Source organism: Hyperolius riggenbachi, chromosome 12 (assembly GCF_040937935.1).
Source record: "Hyperolius riggenbachi isolate aHypRig1 chromosome 12, aHypRig1.pri, whole genome shotgun sequence".
NCBI lineage: Eukaryota > Metazoa > Chordata > Amphibia > Anura > Hyperoliidae > Hyperolius > Hyperolius riggenbachi.
The window spans coordinates 209,643,816-209,651,363 of NC_090657.1; the positions used below are offsets into that span (position 1 = coordinate 209,643,816).

The 7,548-nt window shown below is 46.7% G+C and overlaps 1 pseudogene; it reads right to left on the reverse strand.

The window, feature by feature from the left end:
• Window positions 1-7,412: 7,412 nt before the first annotated feature.
• Window positions 7,413-7,548, reverse strand: LOC137542632 (U2 spliceosomal RNA; annotated as a pseudogene).

The following is a 7,548-nucleotide window of genomic DNA, read 5'->3' on the forward strand; positions in this document are numbered from 1 at the left end:
GGTGGCTCAATGTTTATTGCCGATTTTAACCTGGGATATATGTGGAGTTCTGCCATACAATTAAGGCACTGCTAGACAGTGAGGTTACATGTTTATCTAGCACTTTTTTTTGGTGGGGAGATCTACACTATTGAGATGTACAATTACCAGACACTAAAGAGAGAGTATCTGTGCTACACACGTTCCCATAATATCAGTACTGGGAAAGAAAAAAAAACACACGGACACCGGTGAGCCCGTTTTGGTGTAGTACCGCCAGACAAAGGTGGTGGATACACGATATACTCACAAGTGTGGGTTGCTCAAAGAGGCAACCACTCATCCAGGCATGTGGGGAAGTACCGTCCCCACTCGGCCTTTGGGATGATGTAATGGTCGTTGCTCTCAAAAAGGGTTTCACGCCACAGCCAGGTTATGGAGTGAGTACTCTACCAGCATATAGTGGGGTACATAAAGTGTATACATAGTAGGAGGTGCCCAAAAAACTCAAGTGCTAAATAATAGTTGAATTGTTCTTTTCATACTAAGTCTACACTGTGTACCTACTTTTGTTAAGGTAGGACCTATATTACCTTTCTTGCTTTTAAAGTAACATTAATTTTGGGTTTTTAGAGCACCTCCTTTGTGTACATGTCACGGACGGTTGCGGGGCCGCAGGCGCGTCCTGGAACCGCCCGTGAAGAAAAAGCAATCGCACTCGATTCCCTGCATCGATTGTGCTTCAAATCGGTACAATCTGGGTTGAGTGTGTAGGGACAGCTGAAGTCCTTTTCTTAGCAAAGAGAGCACTATCCTAAAGGCTGGAGGGCTCTTTTGATATGCTAATGAGCCTGAGCCTAATCTGCCCCAGAGAGTCCCTGGCTTCAAGCTGTGCTGATGGCCCATCCATCAGGTATAAGGTGACAAGCACCATGGCAGAAGCAATCTAGTTGGGCTAAAAGCCAGACCCACTGGCTCATTCCCAGCAGGGGAGGCGACACCTCGCTGGCTGCTCCAAACTTCAAAGAGCCTTTGCCTGGGAATAACCTGAGTCTCATAGCAAATCCATAACTTCCCACATCTGTCATATTTCTGGGGTTCCTGAGATGGCAGCTTCGCCAAACGTGGGGGAAGTGTAGCATGAGCCCCGGTGCTGGTTCTGAGGAAGTTTCAGAACATTCTGAGGTAAGGACTGCCAGTTAGGCAGTTTGAAAGTGCCTGATGATACCACAGGGCTCCCACCCCTCATGTCTGGTATCAGGGCGCTGGGTAAATCAAGACAGACCTGAAAATGTTAACAAATCTGCCCTGACCTGTACGGTTCTGTGAGATAGAGCCCATATATGGGTAGATATGATTTCTAGCCCCAGGATAAGGGGAGGGCTCATCTCATCTTCTAAGGGGGTGTATGGCTCCCCGCCCTCACTCTCTCCTACTGTCACAGGAGCCCTAGTGGCTGACCGCCCTTAGCCTTCTAAACGGTGCCAGCGCACAGATCGTGCGAACTCTGGTCGCAGTCAATGCGCAGGAACCGTTAAGAATTAGCCGCAGACAACTCAGAAGGGAGCCTGTGAGACACGGGTGATTACAACTTCACCCACTGGTTCAGAGTAAACTGCCACCACCGCGGTTACCATGGGACCGTGGAGCCCATTAACTGACTAATCCTGCGAATAAAACGGTTAAACACACGATATTCTGTCTAGCCAACAACAAACAAACAGTAGCGTATCTTCAGAGACCCGGGATCAGTTCTGTGTGTGCTGATAAGCAGGGTAGCAGACAGTGAATGACTTGGAGAAAGTCGTTTATTCACGCAATATAAATAATTAATATATACAGACAATTATTAAAATCAACAATTATTAAAACAGTAATAGCCAGTATAAAAAATAAAAGAAGGGAGAAAAATACTTAGTTCCTGGAAAGATGTCCTTTTTGTGGGAAAAATCAGTTCTGGATTTCAATCAAAGTTCAGAGTTCAGACCAGGTGGATGCCAGCATATCCTCAAGCTGGCATAGATGAGTTTCAAGATCTTTCAGAGTGGGGGACACTGAGTTTGGGTCCTCAGCCATTCTTATGCCCCTGCTTCAGTAGGAGGGAGTGAGGGCGGGGAGCCATACACCCCCTTAGAAGATGAGATGAGCCCTCCCCTTATCCTGGGGCTAGAAATCATATCTACCCATATATGGGCTCTATCTCACAGAACCGTACAGGTCAGGGCAGATTTGTTAACATTTTCAGGTCTTTCTTGATTTACCCAGCGCCCTGATACCAGACATGAGGGGTGGGAGCCCTGTGGTATCATCAGGCACTTTCAAACTGCCTAACTGGCAGTCCTTACCTCAGAATGTTCTGAAACTTCCTCAGAACCAGCACCGGGGCTCATGCTACACTTCCCCCACGTTTGGCGAAGCTGCCATCTCAGGAACCCCAGAAATATGACAGATCTGGGAAGTTATGGATTTGCTATGAGACTCAGGTTATTCCCAGGCAAAGGCTCTTTGAAGTTTGGAGCAGCCAGCGAGGTGTCGCCTCCCCTGCTGGGAATGAGCCAGTGGGTCTGGCTTTTAGCCCAACTAGATTGCTTCTGCCATGGTGCTTGTCACCTTATACCTGATGGATGGGCCATCAGCACAGCTTGAAGCCAGGGACTCTCTGGGGCAGATTAGGCTCAGGCTCATTAGCATATCAAAAGAGCCCTCCAGCCTTTAGGATAGTGCTCTCTTTGCTAAGAAAAGGACTTCAGCTGTCCCTACACACTCAACCCAGATTGTACCGATTTGAAGCGCAATCGATGCAGGGAATCGAGTGCGATTGCTTTTTCTTCACGGGCGGTTCCAGGACGCGCCTGCGGCCCCGCAACCGTCCGTGACAGTACACATTACCCATAATACCTGTCTAAAATGGAATGTGATTGGTAGCCCAGGGAAACCCATGTAAATGAAGTTAGCTGTTATGTTACTCTTGCTCCTAACTTCAGCCCCGCCATTGTAGTTTAAAGAAGAACTTCAGCCTAAACAAACATACTGTCATTAACCAGTTCACCCCCAAGGGTTTTTATCCTAACGGACCAGAGCAATTTTCAGTTGTCAGCGTTCCTCCCTTTTATTCCCTAATAACTTTATTACTACTTATCACAAGAAAATGATCTATACCTCGTTTTTTTCGCCACCAATTAGGCTTTCTGTGGATAGTACATTTTGCTAAGAATTTTTTTATTCTAAATGCATTTTAATGAGAAAAACAGAAAAAAAAGAAAAAAAAAATCATTATTTCTCAGTGTTCAGCCTTTATAGTTTTAAAATTAAACATTCTCCTGTGGATAAAACAAACACGTTTTATTTGCCCAGTGGTCCCGATAATTAAACCATTTAGATTATGTCCCTACCACAATGTATGGCGACAGTATATTATTTTGAAATATAAGTGATTATTTTTCTGTTTGTTCTGGCCATAATTACAAGCCCCTATGTAATAAATTAAAATTAATTTTCCCCCATAAAATATAGAATAAAAAAAAGCTGAGTTCCTAAGACAACTATTTATTTATTTTTTTTAAGCTGATTTTTTTTTTTACAAGTGTTTTTTTTGGGGGGGGAGGGTTGGAAGTGTAATTTTATTAATGATGTGTATATACTTGAAAATGTATGTATTTTGTAGGTGTAATATACTTTTTGGCCACAAGATGGCGCTAGTGAACACTCATAGGACGTGTTCACTTTTTTTTTTTTTTTTTACACTTTATTAAACTGTTACATTTCCTGTTTATGTGAATGGACGTAGCCGCTGTTCGCGGTCACGTCCATTCACTCCAGGCACTGCGATTGGGTAGAGGACTGTTCGGTCCTCTTCCCCAATCACCCAGCACGGGATCCCGACGGTAATGGCGGCGGTAGCGGCGGACACACGGCGGTAGCAGCGGCGGGAATGCGCGACGTATTAAAACGTCATGTTGCTGTTAATAGCGGTAAGCATGACGTTTTAATACGTTAGGATGGCGGTAAATGGTTAAGTTACATTAGTTATGTTAATTAAAATAGATAGGTAATATAATCTCTTACCCACCCCGTTTTAAAAGAACAGGCAAATGTTTGTGATTTCATGAGGGCAGCCATCTTTTTGGTTGAAAGGAGGTGACAGGGAGCATGAGACACAGTTCCAATTGTCCTGTGTCCTGATCACCCTTCCCAGTTGCTAGGCAACAAGAACAACATCAGAAATCCCATCATGCTTTGCACAGCATCAGAGGGAAAAAGCCTGGGCAGTTTTCTTTGATGGGGCGGAGCTTAACTAAAAATGCAGCTAAAAATGAGACTTCGGTAAGAAAAACAAAGTTCTGATGCTGTGAAACTGTTAAAGAAACACCAAGCCTTTTCAGTGCTGCTGAGTAGATTTTTAGTCTGGAGGTTCACTTTAAACAATGCCATGTGTGCAGAGGGGTGGGAAGGTAACTTCTCCTTGGTGTCATCCGAGGCATTGATCACCGCTTATTTTCAGGAAATGTTCTGTAGATTTCTCTGTTATTGCCTGTATAGCTCCCATCTTCTAACATCAGACCCAGTGCCTAATTAGTGCCCCATTTGTTACATAGCAGCACAGAGAGCTATACTACAGTGGAATATACTACTAATTCAAGGCTGCAGGGTTGTAACTAGAGGGGAGCAGCACCTGTGATTACAGAGGGTCCCAGAGCTGTATACAGCCCAACTACTCACCTTCTCTTCCTCCCATACAAGGAACTATACGTCAGATCAGGTGTTATGGGGGCTACTCTTATGGGTGTGAAGATCATGATGCCCACACTTGTTTTATGACCCTTGTGAGATGGTAACCAAGGCCTTGATGGGGACCAAGGGAAGGGGAGATAACATTGGGGGTCCCCCTCAAAGTTTTGCTGGTGGGGCCCCATAAATTGTAGTTACGCCACTGCAAGGCTGGATACACGGCTGCCATCAACATTGCCAGGAGCGATATCCTTAGGGAAGGAAAAAAAACTGCTGCTGTTGGGGACATATATAATGTTGTTGGGAGGAATACATATTGCTTGGTGATATACTTATGCTGCTAGTAAGGACACGGTGGGCCATTTATATGGATACACCTTATCTATGGATACACCCCATATACCACACCATCATTTTTTTTGTTCCAACAGTCTTGGAGGGATCTATCCAATGTGGGTTAGTGTCAGACCAATAGCGGTGGTTTTGTTTGTTAACTTCACAATTCACATAAAATGGTGTATCCATATAAATGGCCATATTAAAGAGACACTGAAGTGTCTAAAAAAATCTTTTTATTTAATAAATGTGTTTAACATAATAGCCCTAACTAAACTGCCACATCCCCGCGGCTGTAATCTATGTAAATCCCCCCCTAACTCCCCCCTCCCTCTCCCCTGCAAAATCCACGACTTTCTTGGTCGTGGATGTTGCTGCCCTAAGCACTTTCGTGTGAGGCAGAGCTATGAGCTGCAGCCCTGCCTCACACGCGCCTGTCAGCGGCGGATCTCCGCCTCTCCCCCGCCCCTCTCAGCGAAGGAAGACTGGGAGGGGCGGGGGAGAGGCGGCGATCAGGGCTGACAGACGCGTGTAAGCCAGAACTGCGGCTCATAGCCCTGCCTCACACGGAAGCGCTGCCCGGATTGCCCCCCGGGGAGTTTGGGGGGATTTAGTTAGATTAGAGCGGCACAAAGGCGGCGGTTTAGTTAAGGCTATTAGGTTAAACACTTTTATTAAATAAAAAGCTTTTTTTTTGAGACTTCAGAGTCTCTTCAAGGTGTATCAATATAAATGGTCCACCCTGTACATCCAGTATATACTGTTGCTGGGAGTAACTACCTACATACTGCTTGGTGGTATACTGAGGGAAGTGGCAGTATACTGCTTCCAGAAAGTAGATAAGTAATGTTCCTGGGAAACATATACAGTGCTTGGTGATTTACTGATTCCAGGGGCAAGTGGAATATAAAGTAGTACTGATGGCAAGGAGACAATGCTGCTGGGAGTAATGTACACGGCTAGATAATATACTGATCCTGGTGGAATGGTGAGTATACTGCAAAATATATAGTGTTGCTGAGAGGTAGATACACAGCTTGGTGAAATACTTAAGGCAGTGTTTGTCAAACCTGTCCGTGTGACTCCCCAATGCTGCACGTTTTGCAGGCAGCCTCCCCCATGCACAGGTGGGGTAATTAGTATCTCAGCCAGGTGGATTCCATGTAGCTACGAGACAAATTACCCCACCTGTGCATAGGGGAGGCTGCCTGCGAAACATGCAGCATTGGGGAGTCACCAGGACAGGTTTGAGGTAAAGGCGTATAGACTCATGCTAGGCGATATACAGATAATGGGGGAAGGTAGTATATACTGCTGCCAGCAAGAAGATATATGATGTTGCTGGAAGGAATATTAACTGCTTGGTAATATACTGCTGTCAGCTAGAAGATATATACTGCTCAGTGATATTCTAATGCTTGAAAAGGGATGGGGGGGGGGGGGGGGGGGTTGGTGTGGAGATACATAGTGCTGGGAACATACACTGCCTGGTAATATACAGTACTACTGCTGTCAGTACTTATCCGTTAGCCGGGCGCATCCAGCAGGTGGCGACAAAACTCCACCAGAGTTGCATCTTTCCCTGCTATCCATGTCGGCCTGGAGGGGGAATAGTAATTAGCGCCACCTGCGTCCGGCTAACGGATAAGTACTATGTACTTTCTTTTTCTTCTTCTTGCTGACATTTCACAGCAAATGCTTTGAAAAACACTGCAAGTGGGTCCCAGGCCTAAAACCACTACTACAGGTTTTTTTTTTTAAGCTTTCTTGGCTCCTGTTGCATGCAACAGGAGTCCCGGGTAAGCAAGGCTATTAGCCCCATGCACGGAAAAAGCGTAAGTGCCCTAAAGCACCCCCACAAAACGTGCATGAGTAGCCACGGGCCCCACAATGCAGCAGGGCCCTTCCGGTTGTTCCCCGAAGGGAACCTTCCCCCTTTGCCTTCGGCTCAGGGGGTGGCATCCTCCAACACCCGAGGGGTAGGAGGATCCTGGAGTCCTCCGAGGAGGACCCCGACTGCGCCCAGTGGTTACCCAAAGGGCCTGGCCATGTGGCAACCACGTCCACATGGTCCGGGTGGCTCCCCCGAGAGGGAGCCGGGTGGGAACCGAAGTCCCCAGGGGACAAGTCCCCGGTGCCAGCAAGCTGGCCCCGACCTTGCGGCCGGAGTGATAAAAATTCTGCACTCTCCCTAGCCAAAAGGCCGGGGAGCTGCGTTAGTTGGCTATGCATATGGGCAGTACAGACCAAAGCACCCTACTTCCGCCTAGGATCTGCCACATCCTAGGTTTTTTCAGGTGCACCTGGAGCGCCACTTCCAGGGGCAGTACGCCTAAGCAAAGCCCTCAGCCATTCAGCCTCGACCATGGTATAGATCCATTCAATCAGCCCCTGGGAATTACGACCAGGAAGGACACCCTGCCACAGTGCCATCCCTCCAGGTCCCCCCAAAAACCTCAAGAACAGATACTACACTTGATCTTAGCCAAAAGGCCGAGAAGCGAT